The following is a 20,467-nucleotide window of genomic DNA, read 5'->3' as shown; positions in this document are numbered from 1 at the left end:
AGCCTGGTGATGGGTATTAAGGAGGGCATGTTCTGCATGGAGCACTGGGTGTTATATGCAAACAATGAATCACAGAACGCTACGTCAAAAACTAATGATGTAATGTATGGTGATTAACTAAATTAATTAATTAATTAATTAATTTAATTAAATAAAAAGAAGGGCTTTTCTTGTTACTATTCCCAATCTTGAAAGAACCTTAACATCAAAAAGTCTGTGGGAATTTAAATCAGAGACAATAATTTAAGTCTACATTCTTCCCTATATTCTCAGACCAGAATCACCTGCCAGGAAGAGCCAGGAAGAATAACTCAGTGACCAAGATTTGCTATTTTCTTTAAGTTTTTGCATATCTTAAATATCATACTTCTTTAAGCATCATATCTGAGGGCGCCTGGTTGGCTCAGTCGTTAAGTGTCTGCCTTCGGCTCAGGTCATGATCCCAGAGTCCTGGGGTCAAACCCCACATCAGGCTCCCTGCTCAGCAGGAAGCCTGCTTCTCCCTCTCCCACTCCCCCTGCTTGTGTTCCCTCTCTCACGGTCTCTCTCTCTGTCAAATAAATAAATATTAAAAAAAAATCTGAGAATCACATTTTCTAAATCCATTCCTCTTATGAAAAAGTCCTAAGTATGACTAGATGAGGTACATAAATGTATAGATCAAAAAAACTGAGTGAAAATAGAAAACAAAACAAGAATATAAATTAAGTAGCAAAAGACCTTACAAAAGCACCAAAAACAAGAACATCGTTTTTAGATGACTTTTACAACAACATATGGGAATATGACCTGGAAATCTATGTTAAAACTATGTGACGAAAAATGCCACATCTTTTTTAAAACGAGATGTGGAGAATGGAGAAGGTGAGCAAATCATTACAATTTTTGCAGCTCATGGTTCATTCCCTGCTTCCATACAGGGAAAGTTGGACTTTTTTCCACTTACTCTTCCTCATATTAAAAATTATGCATTTAATCATGGATCTTTTATTATATTTACTTGGTCTAATTCCATATCCGAAATGATAAAGCTAAACATAGAGGGGAGAAGTCTGAATGGTTAGAGAAGTTTGAAGACCTTATTTACAAACTCACCAACTAAGAGGTCAGAAACAAAAGGTTTTTTACTTCCCAAGTCAACAAATCCAACTTTGATAATTCTGGGTACTACGTTTAAGACAGCCTGGAAGGGAATAAAGGAAGAAAAAAAATAAGGAACATAGGAAACCTGAGTTCAAGAACCAAAACAAGAATAACGGATTCCACTATTATACCTTCTTAACTGAAAAGTATTTAAGAAACAACGGAGTCTTTTATTTGCTTAACATATTTGGCAGCTACTTGATCCTTAATAGGATTGTTATATCTCAACTGAATTAGATGTTATAAAATATGAACTAGCAACTAGAATTGGCCCACACGAATAAAACTAATTTACTGAATACATATTTTTTATCATGCACTTGTCAGTCACTACTTTCTGTATCAACACTGAGGTATGATTTACACAGAACTGCACTATTTAAAGTACACATTTCAATGAGTTTTGACACTTGCATACTGTGCATGAAGCCAAGATCAAGATATAGAAATTTTTTAAAAAGATGTAGAAATTTCATGACTCAAAATTCCACATCTCCTTTTTGGTCTCTCCTTCCCTGTTCCCCTAGCTCCAGGTAACCAATGCTTTGTTTGATGTCACTGTAGATTAGCGTGCATTTTCTATGATTTTTATATAAATGGAATCACACATTATGTCCTCTAGCTTCAGGCTTCTTTCATTCAGCTTAATGACATTCATACTGCATACATCAGATGTTCTCTATTGCTGAATAATATTCCCTCGTATGGCTGTATGACTATTTGTGTAACCATTTAACTATTGATGGACTATTCTAACAAAGATGGACACAACTGCATTGCTTCCAGTTTGGGATTACTGTCATAAAGCTTCTGTGAACATCCAGATGGACATATACTTCATTTCTCTTGGGTAAATAAACACCTAGGGGTAGAAGAGCTGAGTGATATGGTAGGTTTATGTTTAAACTTTTCAGAAATTGAAGAGTTTTCCAAAGCGATTGTATCATTTTGGACTGCTACCAGCAGTGTATAACAAGTCCAGATGCTCCACATTCTCAGCAATCCTTGGTATTCAGTCTTTTTAATCTTAGCTACCCTAAGAAATGTACCGTGGAATCCCACTGTGGTTTTAATTTGCATTTCCTGATGGCCACTGATGTTGAGCATCTTTTTATGTGCTTATTGGCCATTTGTATATCTTCTTTTGTGAAATATCTGTTCAATTTTTCTGCTCATGTTTACTGGGCTGTTTTCTTATTGAGTTGTAAAAGACAGTAGAATTTTTATTAGGATTGCAGTGACTCTATATACCCATCTGGGGAGAATCAAAATCTAAATTGAGTCTTCTCATGCACCAACATGGCAAATCTCCCCATTTACTTAGATCTTCTTTCAGCATTATTCCGGTATTTTTAGTAAAGAGGTCTTGCGTATCTTTTGTTAACTTTATTCCTAACTAGTTTATGTGGCGTTTTTTTGTAGTTACTATAAATGAGTCTGTTTGTTAAACTTCATTTTCTGGTTTTCTGCTCCTACAATGTAAACATAAAATCAGTTTTTTTAAATATTGAAATATTAACCTTGAATTCTGCAATCTTACTTATTAATTCACTTATTAGGTCTTATAGTTGCTTTGCAGATTCCTTAGGATTCTCCAGGTACATAATCATGTCATCTGCAAACAGACAGTTTTACTTCTTTCTCATCTTTACACTCACTTCTCTTTCTTCCCTTATTGCAATAACTGAATAGTGACAGTGGTGACAGCCGGCATTCTTGCCTTATTCCCTTATAAGGTAAGTTTTTGATATTTGACCAACTAAATATTATGTTAACTGTAGGTTTTCTAAGATGAGCAATTGATGGGCAGAAAAGGAGGTGTAGTAGTTACTACCCCAGTTAACTTAGGGCTCACATAAGAAATTCAAAGGGAGAAAAAGCAAAGAGTGAAAATTCCCCAAAATTCCTCAAAGAGTGAAACTCCCAAACTCACTCAGCCTCCTCCAAGGACACGCTTCATTCCTACACCACTTTCTAAGTATTCACCCAAGACATTCTAGGATCCCCAAACCAGGGCTGTAGATAAGAAGGGCATAGAGTGGTTAACAGAGAGCACTCTCAGAACCACACAAACATTGCACCTATGTGCTCTAGAGATCACTAGAGTGGACAGCATAGAAGAGCATTTTATAGTTTGATGACAAACCCTGCCAGCTGAGCAAGGTACTTTGTATCTCTCTGACATTTCCTTTATTTTTTGGTAAAGTGGGGACAAGAATACTACTTTCTGTTAGGAGGATCAAATGAAATAATACATAATGTTTTCAGAACAGTGCCTGGCACATAATGAAGGCTCAATAATTAATTGTTAGCTATTATTTGAATCTGATGCTAGAAAGGTTTTTTTGAGTGGCATAAGGCGACACTGAAACTCTAGTTAAAGAAGCGTAATAGCGCACTACTTAGCTTTCCAAGGCCCAATATTGACACAGGTATAATAATGTGGACAATGTTAATTGGTTTCAACTTTCAGAATAGACAAATAATGGAAGACTTAAATTAGTTATAAAAAGGGATGTAGACATTATTAATCTCGACAAAATGAAAGTAAAATGAACAGTCTGGGAGATGGAATCAGAGAGAACTGAAAGGAAAACTGGTATTTCTATATGACTTATAATGTTGAATCAAAAGATACTTTAAAAAAAAAAGTACTTCCTTAGATTAATGAGACCAAATTAAAAAAATAAAACAAACTTTGGGGTTGTGGAGGTGATCAAGAACAGAAATGAAATAAGAGATTATAAATACAGGTGGGTATAAATACAGGTGATGAAAGAAGCAACAAAATCAATATCCATAGTAAAAGGAAGTCAACAGACAATGTCTTAGGTTCATAAATAAACTGAAGTCTAAACATCTTAGAGATACACAGGTAACTACCAAAAAAATTAAATAGCAGAAATGGATAAAGATGAATATTATCTATGAAGCAGAATTAGGGGTGGGATGGGGTACAACAGATGGGATGGCTTCATGATAAATCTTTCTGTATTTTTTAAATCAAAAACAAATATTACTTTGACTAAGTACATAAACTTAAAAGAGATTTAAATAGTAAACAAAAAAAACTTAGTTAAGTCTAAATTGTTGATAACTTGGTTGTGAGCCTTTTATTTTTTGAAGATTTTCCAAACAGAAAAGAAATCTGATAAAGAGGAAAATCAACCTTTAACTAACATTTTACATTATTTTGACAAAACTAAGAGATGGGAGGGTAAAGAAATATAGTAAGATTTCTTATTTGGGATCAATGTTATACATACGGTTTAGTATTTTATACTGACAGCGATATCAATTGATATAGATTCTTCAAAAAAAATTGAGGGTATCTTTTAAAGAAACGAACTGTTGAACTGCCAAACCCCTAGAACCTTACAAAATCTGATGAAATTTATTTTATTTCCACCAGGAAAACTACTCACATAATAAAATTTTGCATTTGCTTTTGGTAAATTGATAAATGAAACCATGAGCCAATGCTGTGAGAAGACCAGTAAAATTGACAAATTTCTGCAGTCTCACCAAGAAAAAAAAAATGAATACACAGCATTTGCATTATCACACAAAACATACTCTAATGGCTCTTCTCCCAATACCCTTCCATCTACAATAAAATTCTCTGCTCCCCTTCATAGAACTCCCCTAAAGAGCCATTTACATCCACACTATTTTCACTTCCCTCTCTTCCCAATTTCACTTGGGCCCACTAAAACCAGGCCTTTCCCCCTCCATTCTACAGAAACCACTGCTAACTGGCAAATTTTCAGTCTTCTTATACAGCATCTCAGCAACATTCAACAGGTTGATCATTCTCTCCCTGAAATCCTTTCTTCACTTGGCTTCCAGGAGACCATAATCCTGATTTCCCACCTTACTGGCAGCCATTTGTCAATTTTCTTTGATGGATTATCCTTCTCTTCTAAATCTCTAAATGCTGGGAAGCCCAGGGCTTAGTCCTCAGATCTTTCCTCTTCTCTGCACACATTTCCTAGATGAACTCATTCAGACCCAAAGCAAGGATAGGATCACTCATGGACTTACTCTACACTCTCTTAATTATATTTGGTCTAATCTCAACAACTCCCTTGAACCTCATACTCATCATGTACCCAAATGCATACTCAAATTACTACTTGTATATCTAACAGGCATCTCACATTTAACACATCCAAAAGAAATCTTGGCTCCCCCATCTCTAGTTAGAATGTATGTCAAAATATTAACAATGGTTACATCCAGGTAATTTGTTTCTGCATTCAAATTCTTAACTATAAATACATATTACTTTATAATCAAAAAATGAATGGATAAAGAAGATGTGGTTCATATATACAATGGAATATTACTCAGCCATCAGAAAAGATGAATATCTATCATTTACACTGACAAAGCTAGAACTGGAGGGTACTATGCTAAGTGAATTAAGACAATCAGAGAAAGACAGTTATCATATGGTTTCACTCATATGTGGAACATAAGGAATAGTGCAGAGGACAATAGAGGAAGGGAGGGAAAACTGAAGGGGAAGAAATAAGGGAGGGAGACAAACTATATGAGACTTTTGACTCCAGGAAACAAACAGCATTGTGGAAAGGGAGGTCGGCGGGGGGATGGGGTAACTCAGTGATGGGCAATAAGGAGGGCACGTGATGTGATGAGCAGGTGTTATACGCAACTAATAAATCATTGAACATTATATCAAAAACTAATGATGTACCATACGTTGGCTAACTGAATTTAAATTTAAAAAAGAAAAATGTTAAAATAGACAACTATGAATGAAACGTGTTTTCATTAAAAATGCAGTTGACATTTATTTCAATGGTCTTGAAGCCTCCCAGTCAATTCCAAAGAATGCCAAATACTTTTTCCTCCTTTATAATGGATATTTCCTCCAGTCATCAGTAGCACTGGTTTGTCACTTCGTGTGAAGTTCATGAGCAACTCTACAACACAGTAGCCTCCACTGATATCTTCACAGTAATCACGAAAGAATAAAGAAAACTGTACAGGACTCTAAAATAAAGGATGATTTAATGTGGAAAAAGAGAACTCTGTTACTGGAAAATAAGGGTGAAGGGTCCATCAAGTCAGGTCTAGCTATTTAAACAAGGGCAAATGTGCATCCATTAGACTTAAGTAGGTAGCTCCTAACCTAAACCTATTTTGTCTCACAAAGGACCTTAAAGGGGATAAAGAAAGAGCTAAACAAACACACAGAATTATGAAATGCAAAAGAAAAGCCAGTTTAGGTTATTTTAACACTACCAGCAGAATAATATTGGAAAGAACAGCAGTACTAGGATACAATTAGAACTTTGCCAGTATTACCAGGTGTGTGATCTGTAAGCTACCTGACTTCATGCTTCAGGTTTCCCACAAAACAGCAACACTTACTCTAAGGAGCAAATGGTTTGGTGCATTTAATAACACAGTGTTTGGCACAAGATCATTAATATTTTATCATTATTATTGCCATCAGTATGCAAATGACCAATAGAAAACTGTATTTTAAAAGGTTCTACATACCCAAGAACTAAGTTACAAGGGCACCTGGGTGGCTCAGTCGTTAAGCGTCTGCCTTCGGCTCAGGTCATGATCCCAGGGTCCTGGGATCGAGTCCCTAATCGGGCTCCCTGCTCGGCGGGAAGCCTGTTTCTCCCTCTCCCACTCTCCCTGCTTGTCTTCCCTCTCTCACTGTCTCTCTCTGTTAAAAAATAAATAAAAAAATCTTAAAAAAAAAAAGAATTAAGTTACAAAATGCAGAGACTCCTAAATCTTGGAAAAATAAAAATTTAGTAAACCTAAGATCTCAACAAGGTAAAAAGAAAACATTAAAACTGGAAAGTTTGCCCAAGATCATTGCTAGTTGCACAGAAGCCCCCCAGCCCCGCCGTCAAGAAAACCTGCACACATGTGCCACTAAGGTCATGCATGTGATTTGAAGTGTACTATTTGGATTAGGGGGCAGAAGACCTCTCCAACCTTTAAGTTACTGACCCCCTCAGGGTTTCAGTTTCTGCATCTGTAACAGAAATGGGGGAGCGGGTCATACTGGATGAATATGTTCTTTTAATTAGAAATGCTTTAGTTCTGTGCAACTATTTATTTGCCTTTCACATAGCATGAAGAACGCTATTTAAACTTAAAGTGGCCTTATTCTTGAAGTCCGAAAATAAAAACAAATAAACTGACCACAGGACCACTTTCCTTCCTACTAGGGGAATGTGTGTGTGTAGAGAGAGCGAGATGCTCCTGTAATTCAAGAGTTTGGTTTCCAAAGAATCCTGCCCATCCAAGCAGGCATTCTATTGAATCAACCATTCTATTCAAGCTAGCCTCACCACTCAGGAGAGCCACAGATATCAAAGGTGGACATGCCCTGCAGATTGAGAGAGAGAGGGATTCTCTTGGTATAATTTATTATCTTTTCCTGAAAATATTATGAAATGACAGAGAACTTTAGAACTGTTAGAGTACTGAAAGAAATATATTCCTTCATAGGTTTTTTTTTTTGTGCAAAATGGGCATTTTAAAATTTTTAAATATTTTTCAACATAAAATATTTACTTAATCTGACTGTAAAGGTTAAGACTTGCTCATGGTAGGAAATATAATAAGATAAAGGGGGGGGAAGTCACCTAAAATTCCAAATCCAAAGACAACCACATTTTCTTTTTCTACTCAGAAGTGTCTGTGTGTAGAGATGGTTTAAGTAGTAGGCAAGGATGATACTACTGATCACCCAACACCATTCACCACCTCCTTTTCTAACCAAACCCTGACGGCATTCACAAATCTACTTTCTACCTGAGGCCCTGTGTTTCTGGGGAAGCAGATTCCAGTCCCAATTAAGATGAATGATGACCCATTTAAGCTAATCACAATGGTCTTCTCATTTTCCTTGATATTGACTCATTTAGGTATGGTAAGCCCATGAACAGAGAGGAGAGGGTCAGAATGGCATTTATCATGAGGCTTTTGAGAAAGGTTTTACTTAAGAGACATCCCAGAAAAAAAAAAAAAAAAAAAAAAAGGTCCTCTTCCAAGGAACTTAGTCACTGACTTATGACACTTGAACTTGTAGCAGCCATCTTGCAACCATAAAAGGAACAAGCCAATAACAAAGGACACATCCCGCATCTTCAACCTTTTCCCACTGACATTTTTTTACATACATATATACACAAACACACACCCTTCCTGACCCAGCTTCACCCTACTAAAATCCCTCTTCTCTACTCTTCTTCAATGCTAAGCTTCTCAGAAGAGATGTCAAAACAAGCTGTTTCCTCTGCTCAACTATGCATTCATCACTGACATTCCTAAGGCCTTCCTGATTTCCTAAAACTTCAGTTTCTTACATTCTGTGGTTCCCAGGCACATTTTACATGTTGCTATTACAGCAAGTAACATACGCTATAGCAATGGTTTGTTTATTAGACAGTACCTTGTAAAAAGTTCTATACTGCCAATATCTACAGAAGTTCCTGGCATTTAAAGGCATAAATATTTGTTTCATAAATCAAATGTAAACCCAATACCTAACACAAAGGCATACCACAAATGTTGAAATGAATTTACCAACCCTACTATCTATACACACCGAAAGCTGATTATGTGTTCGTGTTTAAGTTTGGGGAGAGGAGCAGAATGCACAGGAAGATAAGAGACCAAAGCACCTTGAAACTGAAAAACACAATTATGCTTTACTCTCCGGAGATAAGACAGCTGCTCAAATTTAACTCAGTGGAGGGACAGGGCAAGGGCCTGAGAAGCAAAGGCAGGGAATGCTAGTCTGAGTTCTTCTGCCACGGTGTGCACTGCCACCAACCTGCTCCAGGGAGGAAAAGATGTCCCAGCTCTCCTGGGCTGGGGAAGAGACAACAAACAAGGCCAATGACAATAGACATGCCAGGAGAGGCCAAACACATTTTTTAAAAACCCAAAGAAATGTATCTAGAGTTTGAACAGGAAGTGTGACAGTCCCTTACCACAAAGAGACCATTAAATAGGCCAAGTTATAGTAGCTACAGACTCATCCCTATCTATCATTTCCTTTGATTTCTCTGGATAAAGGCTGGGAATGAAAGCATGTAACCCTATGCGGCTGGGCAAAATGCTTTTCTACTTCAAAAGTCTTTTACTAACATGGAAAAAATGATTTAAGAAGTCAATGGATATTTTTCTTCTCCTTCTAATTAAGGGATAAATCCTATCCGTAGGAGAACCCTGAGCCATGCTGGAAATACTCCTCAGAAAAATAGAGTCAATAAGGAAACGTTAGGTTCTTTGAAAATGAAAAGTGTCTTGGGCCAAGACTTGATAACCACTTTACATTGTTGAAAAATAATATTTAAGTGCAAAATATACACTAATAAAATTACTGATCCTACTGAAAACTAGTTACTCCAAAATGACAACCTAATAATTATAACTTCATAAATTTATTCAAAGACTAATAAATCTTTTATAGACATGTTTTATAACAAACTCTCTGATGGATAATTTCCTTCACTGATTTAGCTGACTTCCAAAAGATGCTGGCACACTTTAAAGGAGGAATAAGGCATTAGGCATATGAAGATACCAGTAAATGGGAAGTTGAGTGGGGTGCATATCCCCATTTCTTCAACAGGACCCTAAGAGTTCACCTCTTAGGCCAAAAACACTTCCCCCTTGGAATTCTGAAAGCAGACAAGTCAGTAAAAAGATCAATGGGGAAAAAAGGCAACAGAGAGGGGCAAAACATTGCCCTCACCAAACTATTTAGTCTATTACCATGCAGGTAGTATATTGTGGATGTCCAGGCTACAAAGGGGGATGGGGAAATGGAGTATAACTGTCCACTACAACTCTGACCCAATCTAAGAAATAGCAAAAAAAGTGGAAATACCTTCATCAGATAGAAGCTGGGAATAATAACTTTATTACAAAAATATTCTTTTGAATGAGTTTCCTAAGACATTAAGAAAAGTATTTTTTAAAAGAACATGATTTACATACAGGTTCAACTGCATTAAGGTAACATTTTCTAAATTGTGCCAGCACTGAGAAAGGAACCGGCAGCCTGCCAACTTCACAGCATGCCCACTGTGCTCCTACAACAGTCATTAACAACCAAGATCCTGGCAACTCCTATTTCTTCCTTATGTTTGCTTTGGGGCAATTTTTATTACCCTATTAATATTCTCTAAACTGTCCCTGATCCTAAATAGAACAAAGTATCTGTTCTAGAGGAGTGAGGATATGAAGGAAAAGTATTAGGTACATAGGAGGTCTAACATCTGGACAATCCAAATTACATTTTGCTCAATTCAATTTTAAGTCAATTACAAGGTGAAAAAGAAGTCACAAGACAAATTTTCTTTCTATCTCAGGAGATGAACTAAAAGAATGACTTAAATCTAGCTGCTTCCCCAATACTCATACCAATAATGAAAACAGCAGAATTTTAAATGATCAAAAGTTTCAACTTACACATTTAATATAACTTAAGCAAATAATGTTCTCTCCTTCACTCTTTCAAAAATTCCCAAGTTTGAAAACCACAGAAGCAAAATGAATCCATACCATACCACCAGTGCAGCAACCAAAAGTTTGCAGAACACACACAGCCAAGGCACATTCAATGTTCCATGGGAGATAAAACAGAAGATATGTATCTTCATCATCAAGAAACTCACACTCTGGAGAGCCTGGCTGGCTCAGTCGGAAGAGCACGTGACTCTTGATTTCACGTTGTGAGTTCGAGCCCCACGTTGGGTGTTGAGATTACATACATACATAAATACATAAATAAATTAAAAGAAACTCACACTCCAGCCTAAAGGATGGTCAGAATGTTTGACACAACCTTTCTGAATGACCTACAGGTACAAGAAGCTATATGATAAACATATCCATTGTTTACTATGGCTAATTTTCTATCTTGGCGTAGGCATGTCATTTAAAGAAAATATAATACTTAGAAGTAACTGGCAGGTATATTTACCTTCCAAATGTTCCCCAAAAACTGCTTGGGGGTGAGAACTAAGAAATGAGTCTGCCCTGATATTAATAAGCAAGGATGGAGTGAACAGGTTACTAAACCTGCCAGACCAGAGTCCTCAACTATCACATACAGAATAGACTAGATGCAGAATGGAAAGTGTTTTTTTTTCTTCAAAAGCCAATTCCAATTAACTGGTGATGAGCACCTCCAGGCATTTGCTGAGATGGTTAGATCCTTTTAGTAAAAAGCCCTATTCTGTGTTCCTTGCCCTCAGAAGTTGGGTGTTTGAGTTGCTCTTACTAACATGAGAATGTTCACTGGAGTTGTTTTTCCAGTAGCAGCAACGTGTTGCACACCCACATGCTCTCTTCAGTCTTCTTTGTGATCAATGGTTGCAATTCAGTTCAAAGAAGCTGCAAAATGTGGCTGTGTAACTGAGCACTTCCCTGATTGTGAACAGAGAGTAACATCTAACATGTGTTAATGTTTAAGATGGAGCCAACACTTAACACATACTAATGCATTTAATGTCCAAATAGTCTCTAGGATATACATTCTATCATCATCATCCCCATTTTGCAGATGAGAAAAGGAGGCACACCTAGGTGAAGCGACTTGCCCAAGGCTTTAAAGTGGGTAATAGGGCCACAACTTGACCAAAGGCAGTCTGGCTCCAGATCTCCCACTCTGAACCACTCTGCTGACTGCTTCTCTGTCAGCTGCACATTGACCAAACCTCCAACTTCAGTTCTGTTAATGCTATCCACAGAGTAAGCCAGAAGTCCAGGTTTCATGGTGGTATAAGTCTATGTTTTATCTGCAATTCTGAAATGCTTACTCTCTTCAAGGGGCCTGGATTCTGGTAAAGAGTGCTCAATTTACCCATACCTTGGGCTTTGGTAGATTATTGGGGATATTTTTTTAAATCGAAAATTTCCTAAGGCATGTATTCCACCACATAAAGTACACCCTCCATTTAACAGAACCCTCATGAAATGCAAGTTTTCAGGTAAAAGCAATGTTCCCATTAACAGAGCATTAGTCAGAAAATTGGAAGAAGCTGATTCCTAAAACATAAGTCTTGGAGACATCTATACTGTGAAGAGAATTTCTGACAACTAGTCACTTTACAGAACTTTGCAATCATTATTCTAAACATCATTTCTCACAATACAGGAGTGTAGAAGGCATATGGCCTATGAGATTTAACTGAATCTTAGCATACTTAGAAGTTGATTTTCTACATACACACATTCTTCTAAGGGGGGAAATTCCACTTCCCAAGTGATTGGCTGAATATGTAGTCTTTATTAATCCTTACTAAAGCAGATGTAAACTTGCCCCCCCCCCACAAAAAAATGACTTCAAGGAGTAACAGAACAAAATAACTTTTAAAAGAATTTGTTATATACAAGTCATACTCCAATGTGTAAATTATCTTCAGGTGCTCCCAGTGCACCCTTTTCCATATTACTACACTTCAGATCATATACATTAAACAAACCAACCACCTGGCTTGTCTCCAAATTCAAAATATATGGTATCATATGTAAAGAGCAGCTCTATTTTTTAATTTCCATTCCTGATATCAACAGTGTAAAAAATTTACATTCAAGCTTCAAATCTTTAAAGTACGGCATAAAAAGAATAGAACTACATATGCAATAAAAATTAAATGAATATTAAGAACATTTTGAAAGAATGCTAGCTCTTAAGAGGAAATCAGAAGTTTAAAAAAATACTCCAGTTGCTGAAAAAATGTTACTGGCTGTGGTTTACAAATTCTTTATGTTCCCCAACAGGAAAAGAGGAGCAGGTACCCACATTATATAACATGTATGTACTACTATTATCTGTATCTTGAAGCTTTCTTATTTTACATAAAATTAAAATTTTAAAACCAAAGTTTTAATATTTTCTTCCAAATGAATCATCTGGCACCCCCACCTCAGAGACACTAATACCTATAAAAAAATTCATGATTTTTAATCTCCTATAGTCCCAAACTTAAAGGAACAAAATTAACCCTTTTCCATTTATAAATTGTTTTAAGTGAATTATCATCAGTAAGAATTAGTCATTCTTTGACCACAGGCAAGGGCCAGTCCCCACCCCCCCACTTCCACATTTTCCATTCCTAACTTTGTTAACAATAGGGGCTGGCCGGTGAGCTTGGGTCATTTTTAAAGCAAGAAGTAGTGATCTAAGATGTAAATACACTCTAGCACCATAATTAAGAGAATGAAACATATATATACACATATGGTTTACCTTTCATCAGCTCTTTCTAGACTTGACCCAATGTGACCTGCCAATTCTCCTTACCCTTTTGTCTGCCATCAGAAACTACTACTGTATGCATGAAAAGCCAAAGGCCATGAAAACCAAGAGGAAGTCTCCCGTGTTCTCATAAAGAAGTTTTTATGAAGGACAAATTAAGTTCACTTTTTGAAATGTATAAACCACATAACAACAAAACCACAAGAGGGAAACAAAAAACTAAGTACAGTAAAGGTAGTAAATATTTTTATGACAATCCTGTTATTACATTACAACTAGCTGTAAATTTCTTCCTCAGTTTTAGCTCTCTCCAGCACAAATTTATTCTCAGGCAGTGGGTCATGAGGCCACTCTGTGTTTAAACACAACCTCAGCACCACTTGGCCACTTCCTAAGACTGCTCTTGGACTTCATCCACTCATTACCTGTATCAAAACAGACAACCCTTCAGCCCTCTTGAGCGCTCCTTGGCCTTTTATGGTGGAGGCATGTGATAAGCATATCTGCACCAGCTGTTCTTAATTACCTCTCAGGCTGGCTGAATGACTCAGCAACCCAACTTTTTTAAGGAGTCATCCTACCTTGTTATCCAATCAACATATTGAACAATGGTAAACCACTAGACCCAGCCGTGTTAAACAATAACACACCATGCGATGCAGTCACTAAACCAAAGCCATCCCACTCCAAGCTGACTCACCAAGAGTCCTTTTCTCCCCAACTTCTTTAGCCAAAGACAGAAGTGGCAAGTGCCTTCAAGCCCAACCCAGCCCAGCCCTTGCACCACTACCCAAGACCAGGAAGAAGCCAGCCTACCTCTTCCCATTTCTCTGCTTGACCATGTGAAGAGCTCAAGTGCTCTGTCACCAACACGTCCAGTGTCCCCCCCCGCCCCACAATCTTTCTGGACTGCTCTAAATGCAAAGCCTCCGGATATAAAGACCGTTAAAGTATACGAACAAAGCCCCAGTAGTGGCATCCACCATGGGTAACAGTCCCAACACTGATACAGTTCTCCAAATAGATAAGCATCCCTACAAAACAGCCTTTGTTCCTTCAAGCATCGCATAGTAGCTTGTTTTTCCCCACACACGTCTTCCACAATTACTACTACACTATACCTTAATCAGCCCAAGTTTAACGCAGAAGGCTCACTGCACAAAGGCATTCCGCACAATGCTACTCAGTGACATAAAACCGCCGCGCAAGAATGAGAAAGCAATGGCACTCGTGTTCCATTAGACAAGCACAAAGCTGGTCTCTCGGTAATCAGCACCCACCCTCACCACACTGTGGGAGTCTTAGTTACAACGTGTGGGCAAAACTCCAACAAAGGGAGCTCTGGGATGTCCGGTCCTCCAAACCAATCTTGGCTCAACCCAGCCCCGCAAGGTGGCATTTCTGCTCCAGCCACGACCTCGGCCATTCTTAACGTGACTCCACGCGCCGCAGACACCCAGGCCAGGCTGACCGGAGGCAAGCAGCTCGCGGGACGCGGCGGCTGTCGAGAGTGGTAGGAGGACAATACGGAGCCCGGGCCGGCCGCGCGGGCGGTGCTGATGTGTCACAGTCCGGGCGGGCCGCGGCTGGGAGGGCCGGGCTCGGACCCGGGCGACTGAGAGGCGGAGGCGGGCGGAGTGGGCGCCCAGCGGCCCCGGACGCTTCCCCGCCCCCTGCCCCAACGCGCCCACCGCGCCCGCCCCGGGGGAAAGCGCAGCGCCGGCCGGTAAACAACAGCGCCGGCCGCGCACTAGCAGCACGGGGCGCAGGCAGGTCGCCCCTTCCGGCGGCCGAGGCCACTTCCAGGAAGAGGGGCCGCCGCCGCCCCCAGCCCAGAAGGCCGCCGCCCGCCTCCCCGCCTACCCGGACCTGCCCGCGGGCGGCCCCTCACAGGCGGGCAGCCCGGACCGCGCGCCGCCGCGCGGACCCTCCCGGGAAGGACGCGAGGAACGCCGAGCCACTCACCAGAGCCGAGGCGCGGCGCGGCCCGACTGACGGCAGCGAGCGAGCCCGGCGGGCGGCGCGGGCAGCGGTCAGGTGACTCACTCCCTCCCCGCGGCCGGCCGCCCCCTTCCCTCCCCTCCCCTCCCTCCCCGCTCCTCCCCTCCCTCTCCCCCTCCCCTCCGCCGCCGCGGCGGTTGCCACCAGCTCCCCGCGCCGAAACCCCGCCTGCCGGAGGCACCGCCCCTTGAGCCGCCCCGCAAGGCCCCGCCTGCCCCGCGGCCCTAAGCCCCGCCCCCACCGGAGACCCCGCCCTCACTCGAGGCCTCAGACGGCGGGCTGGGGCCGGCCTGGATCCCGGTGGCCGTAGCGGCTGCAGGGGCTGCCCTCGCCCGAGGCCCACGGGAGAGGTCGTGAGCGGGGACCGCGCGGGCCCAGAGCAGACCTCCGGGGGGCGGCGGCGGCAGGGTCCGCGCACAGCTCCCCTTTTCGAGCACAGCCGGCCGCCTGAATGGAAAGGCCACCGAGGACCACCTCCTCCTCCTTCCCCCAAGTGTGGGCAGAAAGGAAAAGGCTGACAGCCTCCTGGCCCCAAGTGTTGCCAGGACGCTCGGAATTGAGCGAAACTGCCCAGAGCCCAGAGTCCGCGGACAACAGGAGGTCCCTTCCCAGATCCCTCCCCTGCCATCCCTTAAGGGTGGCTGGGCGCCCAGGTTCGCAACGTGGTATTTGAGCTTGATGGTAAGATGTATCGAGTGCATGCAGGATTTTGTGGAAAGCATCTGGCAGCCCTACTTCTTCTGTCTGACAAAGAAAATAAGGGTGTCCGGCTAACAGGTGTTCCCCTTTAGGCTGTGGCTGCCAGGAAACTTGGAGCCAGGTTCAGCGCCCAGTGGTGTCAGCCGGCTCAGCTCGAGCCCTGGTCGGGCTTTCCTCCTCCGAAGCTTATTCCAGTTGTCAGTTTTAAAATTATGTTCCCAAGCCATTTAGCACCTCTGGAGTGCAAAGCACTGTCTCTGCGAAAAGATACACACGTGGCAAAGCCCAAGCTTATCAATCTAGAGAGAAAACTGAGACTGTGCCAGCCAACCTGATTCGAGTTCGGATGGTCTGTGTGAAGGGATTTTGCTGTCGGCTTTGAGTTCAAGTGGAGAGAGAGAGGCGATGGAGAGAAATTGGTGGCTGGACAGCCGCAGCACCAGGGTGTGTGGACTCATTCTTGAACACAGGAAGACAGCCCTGGAGCTCCCAGGGGAAAAAAACGATAAATAAGTCATTAAAAAAAGATAATAAAGTCAGGTATTATCACTAACATGACTGCATGTGTACTTACAGGTTAGGGACAGTTGAGTTTTATCCAGAATACATGAGAAAGTGACAAGTGAAGTGATTCACTATGACTTCAAATCAGGGCAGGAGGCAACATTGCATTGGGTCTTAACTGGGAAGAATGGGGCTCTGCAGTATACAACATGCTCTTAGTCCACAGGTAGGAGGCAGATGGCATTCCAGACTGCCAGAGTTCACGTGTATTTGGGGTACAAATATACTCTGAGAAATGAGAAAAGAACACGAGGCATGAAAGGATTTGGGTTATTCCACATGCGAGAGTTTTTAAGGCTTAACTCTCCTTCCACCCTAAGCCAATGAAATTATATTCATCTTTCCTCCCACACTTTTACAGTTTCTTCTAGATGAAGAACAGATCCTCCCCTTTGGGAGGAACTCTTCTTTAGATGATGGTGGTGATATTTTCTAGCACAACCTCTGATATGCTTCATTCTTTGGAAAGTTACAAATGTGTTGAGGAGACCAAGACAGCTAAGAATGACTCTCCAGTTTTAGTGTGAGAATCTCCGGGGTGCTTGTTAAAAATACAAATTCCTGGGCCCTGCCCCAAAGATTCTGATTTCATAGGTCTAATTAGTACCCAAGGATCTGCATTTTTAATAGTGACACAGGTGGTCTTCAAACCACACTTGAGAAGTACTGAGTTAGAACTTATGGTGTGTAGTAGGGACAGGGTAAAAATTAAATTAGAGAATAAATAAAACCAAGTCAGAATGGGCCTCATACACTGTTCCTAGAGTTTGGCCTTTATGCCATGGGCTGAAGGGAGTATGTAGAGGTCTCTAAGTCATTTGCTTCTTTTTAGAAGCTAATTCCAGAGAACCTCATTCACTCGATTTCTGTTGCTTTAGCTCCTTTTGTCTTTAAAAATTCATGTGCTATCCAGTCAACAAAATTTGGGGGCGGGTCAAAAAATCGGCTTTAATCTGTGTGTGATTACCAAGATAAATAAACATCGGTCTCACCAACTTGAAAAACTGCCAGTTGACACTTCTTCCCTCCAAAGGGATTGTGATTGAAACCATACCTCCCCTGACCCTGGTTGGGAGATTTTCGTGGAAAATGAACATATTTTATTAGAAAACAATGAGGACATCCTGGAGCAGCATGGATGAACATGCCCTAGTGTTTAACTGACATTTGAAACAAAGGGGAAGGGGATTTAACCTCCAGCTTGAGATGTGCACAGAGTCTGAGATCAAAACAACAACAAAAAAAAGCAGATAAAGGAGAAAAAAGAAGACAGTATTGGAGAAGAGCTCAATGAGACAAGGGCCAAACTGGTGAAAGTGGTGCTGCCCAGACACCAGATTTAATGACAACTGAAGTGGTTCAATGGAGAATCCCAGCATGGAAAAACTCTTGTGCCTCCAAAAACCAATTGGACGCCGGAGTGGACTAACGATGGCTGTGAAATTTGTGTCACCCTCCTCGTCAAGAAGGGGAGTTTCTTTTTCATCCCCTAAATTTGTAAGAATAATCACAACCCCAGTGATTAGGGCTTAGAGGGAAGTTCAGATCGATAAAGCAAAATACATAGAAGAGACTTTCATTTTAAGCCTGTGTCAAGCTCCCTGATCTGACACTTAAAATTTCCCACAATTACAAACTGATGGTGCCCCATATTTCCCTCACTCCATGGGATATATTTATATAATGAAGTAGAGAAAATGTTATTCTCTCAGAAGGTCATGCTGGACATTGTACTTATTATGTAATTAATAAATAAATGAATGAATGAATAAATAAAATTACTGAAGTTACTAAATGTTTGATGCAAGTGCCTTCCTGTGGAGCCAGTGACATTTGTGCTTGTTGCTGAGTCAGAAACAGCACATACAGAGCCTTCAGCCAAGGTCACATGTCTGCAAAGAACAGAGAAAAATCCAGCCTGATGGCTTTGTTATATGTATTTGTTGATGTTGACATCAAGGATTATATAGCCTGCAGCTCTTGATCTTTTGTCTTTAAAATTCATGCAAGTATTAAATTCTACTCCATAATATATTTGTTTTAATAAAAATGTCCTCAAAATTATGTATATATAATATATATAAATGTACTATATATATATTTAGTAAAAGTGATACAGTCGGTAGAGGGGCTATATTTTAACTCACCTCTGGCCTATACCATTTTATTCACCTAGAGCAGTGGTCTCAACAGAGGCCAATCTTGCCACCCAGGAACTATCGATGTTGATAAGGAGGGGTGGGGATGCTACCGGTATCTAGTGGAGAGAGGTCAGAGATGCTGTTAAACATCCTATAGTACACAAGACAGTCCCCATGGATTAAAAAACTTTGTGAATAAGCACACTTTATTCCCCATTCCCAACAAAGAATTCTCTGGCCCCAAGTGTCAGTAATGCTGAGATTCAGAAGCCCTGAGCTAGATGTACTCGTGCTCCAATACAAGAAATGTGTATATATCCTTGATAAAGATGAGCTACTGAATTTTCTGTAGCTTCCTAACAGCCAGGCAAAAAAGGAAACCTGATCAGTCAGGACTGAACTAAATGGGGGTTGGGCTGAAGTGACCACAGTGAGAGAAAGAAGTACTGAAGGCCTAGGGAAGAGAAAATGAACCCAGGCTGTGAGGACCCTGCCCACCCCCTACACCACCCCACTACCCCCATCACAACAACCTGTTCCCCCAGACTGGGCTGCTGTAGGTAGGAAGCACTTTGGAAATGGGGTAGAATGATGGCTGAACTCTGAGATTTAAAAGCTATAAAAGGAGACCTATTGGATCAGAGGACAGATGGGCATATTGCCACAAAGAGATAGAACTGTCACTTGGGGTCGCTGGATTTTCACTATTGGCCACTCCAGACTCCCTCTCTAGCCTTCTCCACCCTGCTGGGTGCTGCAGGATGAAGATCTCTAGGCACAAAAACCATGGGTTCCCCTGCTCCCTCGCTTCTGGTTGTATTTGGATAATGGGAGACATCAACAGGAACATAGCTGTTTCTCTGCCAGGCAATAGGTTGGCTGTAGCCATATTCCTCTACCGAAGACCTCAGTTCTTGTCGGGCAACCTTCACCTAGAGCTATAGCCAAAGCAGCATCATTCTAGGAGTGAGTGTTATACCTCCCCACTTTGGTGAGAGCCCCAGGGTGCACCCCTGTCCCTTGGCAGGTTACCTGTCCTCACTCTTGTACGTGGTCCCATATGTTTCTTGCCAGTTTCCTGACTGATTCACCAGGCCAAGACTTGGGGGTAGCTAGAATGAATATATGAACATATCAGGAGAGTCAAAAAGGGGAATTCCTCAAAATGTGAAGCCAAGAAAAGGGAGAACCAGAGGCATAAACACAGGCACACATCCCTTGTGCTGGCCAGGGAGGGAGGGTGCATTGGCCAAGGATACGGTATTTTCTTCCTGAGTACGTATTCCTGAGTACATCGGGAGGAGAGGAGCCTTAGGCTACTGTGGTTTGGTTCCACTAGATTAGCCATCAAGGTCACCCTACTCACATCCCTCTTTGGTTTCCTTCTAATGATTTAGCTTCACATACATTTGCCTGAGATTGTTTGGTTGGCGAACATTTGGTACACTTGCTGGCAACATTTTCATCGTGAACTAATAAATTATCTTTGTGATCTTCTTCCTGCCTCTACAGCTTTGGGTGAGTGTGCATCCGAAAGACAGACTGACACCAGTTATCAGCAGCTCAGGTTCCTGCATCTGCAAGTTCAGAATGTGGGAAGTTTCACAAGGCAAAGCCCAACGTGGCTTGGTCCAGGTGCTAG

The 20,467-nt window shown here is 41.1% G+C and overlaps 1 protein-coding gene and 1 pseudogene across 3 annotated transcripts in view; one reads left to right on the top strand and one right to left on the bottom strand.

The window, feature by feature from the left end:
• Positions 1–18,389, bottom strand: part of BACH1 (BTB domain and CNC homolog 1) — a 45,575-nt gene extending 27,186 nt beyond the window's left edge. The window contains exon 1 of one of the 3 annotated variants that reach the window (XM_027582608.2): positions 16,452–18,389. The gene's annotated coding sequence lies outside the window, so the exon portion shown is untranslated. Of the gene's footprint in view, positions 1–1,095; positions 1,802–15,385; positions 15,505–16,451 lie in introns of those variants that run through there. The other 2 variants (XM_027582607.2, XM_027582610.2) reach the window with 2 other exon arrangements.
• LOC113915843 overlaps positions 16,526–20,467 on the top strand; it is an 82,466-nt pseudogene continuing 78,524 nt past the window's right edge.

This window comes from Zalophus californianus, chromosome 1, assembly GCF_009762305.2.
Source record: "Zalophus californianus isolate mZalCal1 chromosome 1, mZalCal1.pri.v2, whole genome shotgun sequence".
NCBI classification, from domain to species: domain Eukaryota; kingdom Metazoa; phylum Chordata; class Mammalia; order Carnivora; family Otariidae; genus Zalophus; species Zalophus californianus.
This window is presented reverse-complemented; position numbering and strand designations above follow the sequence as displayed.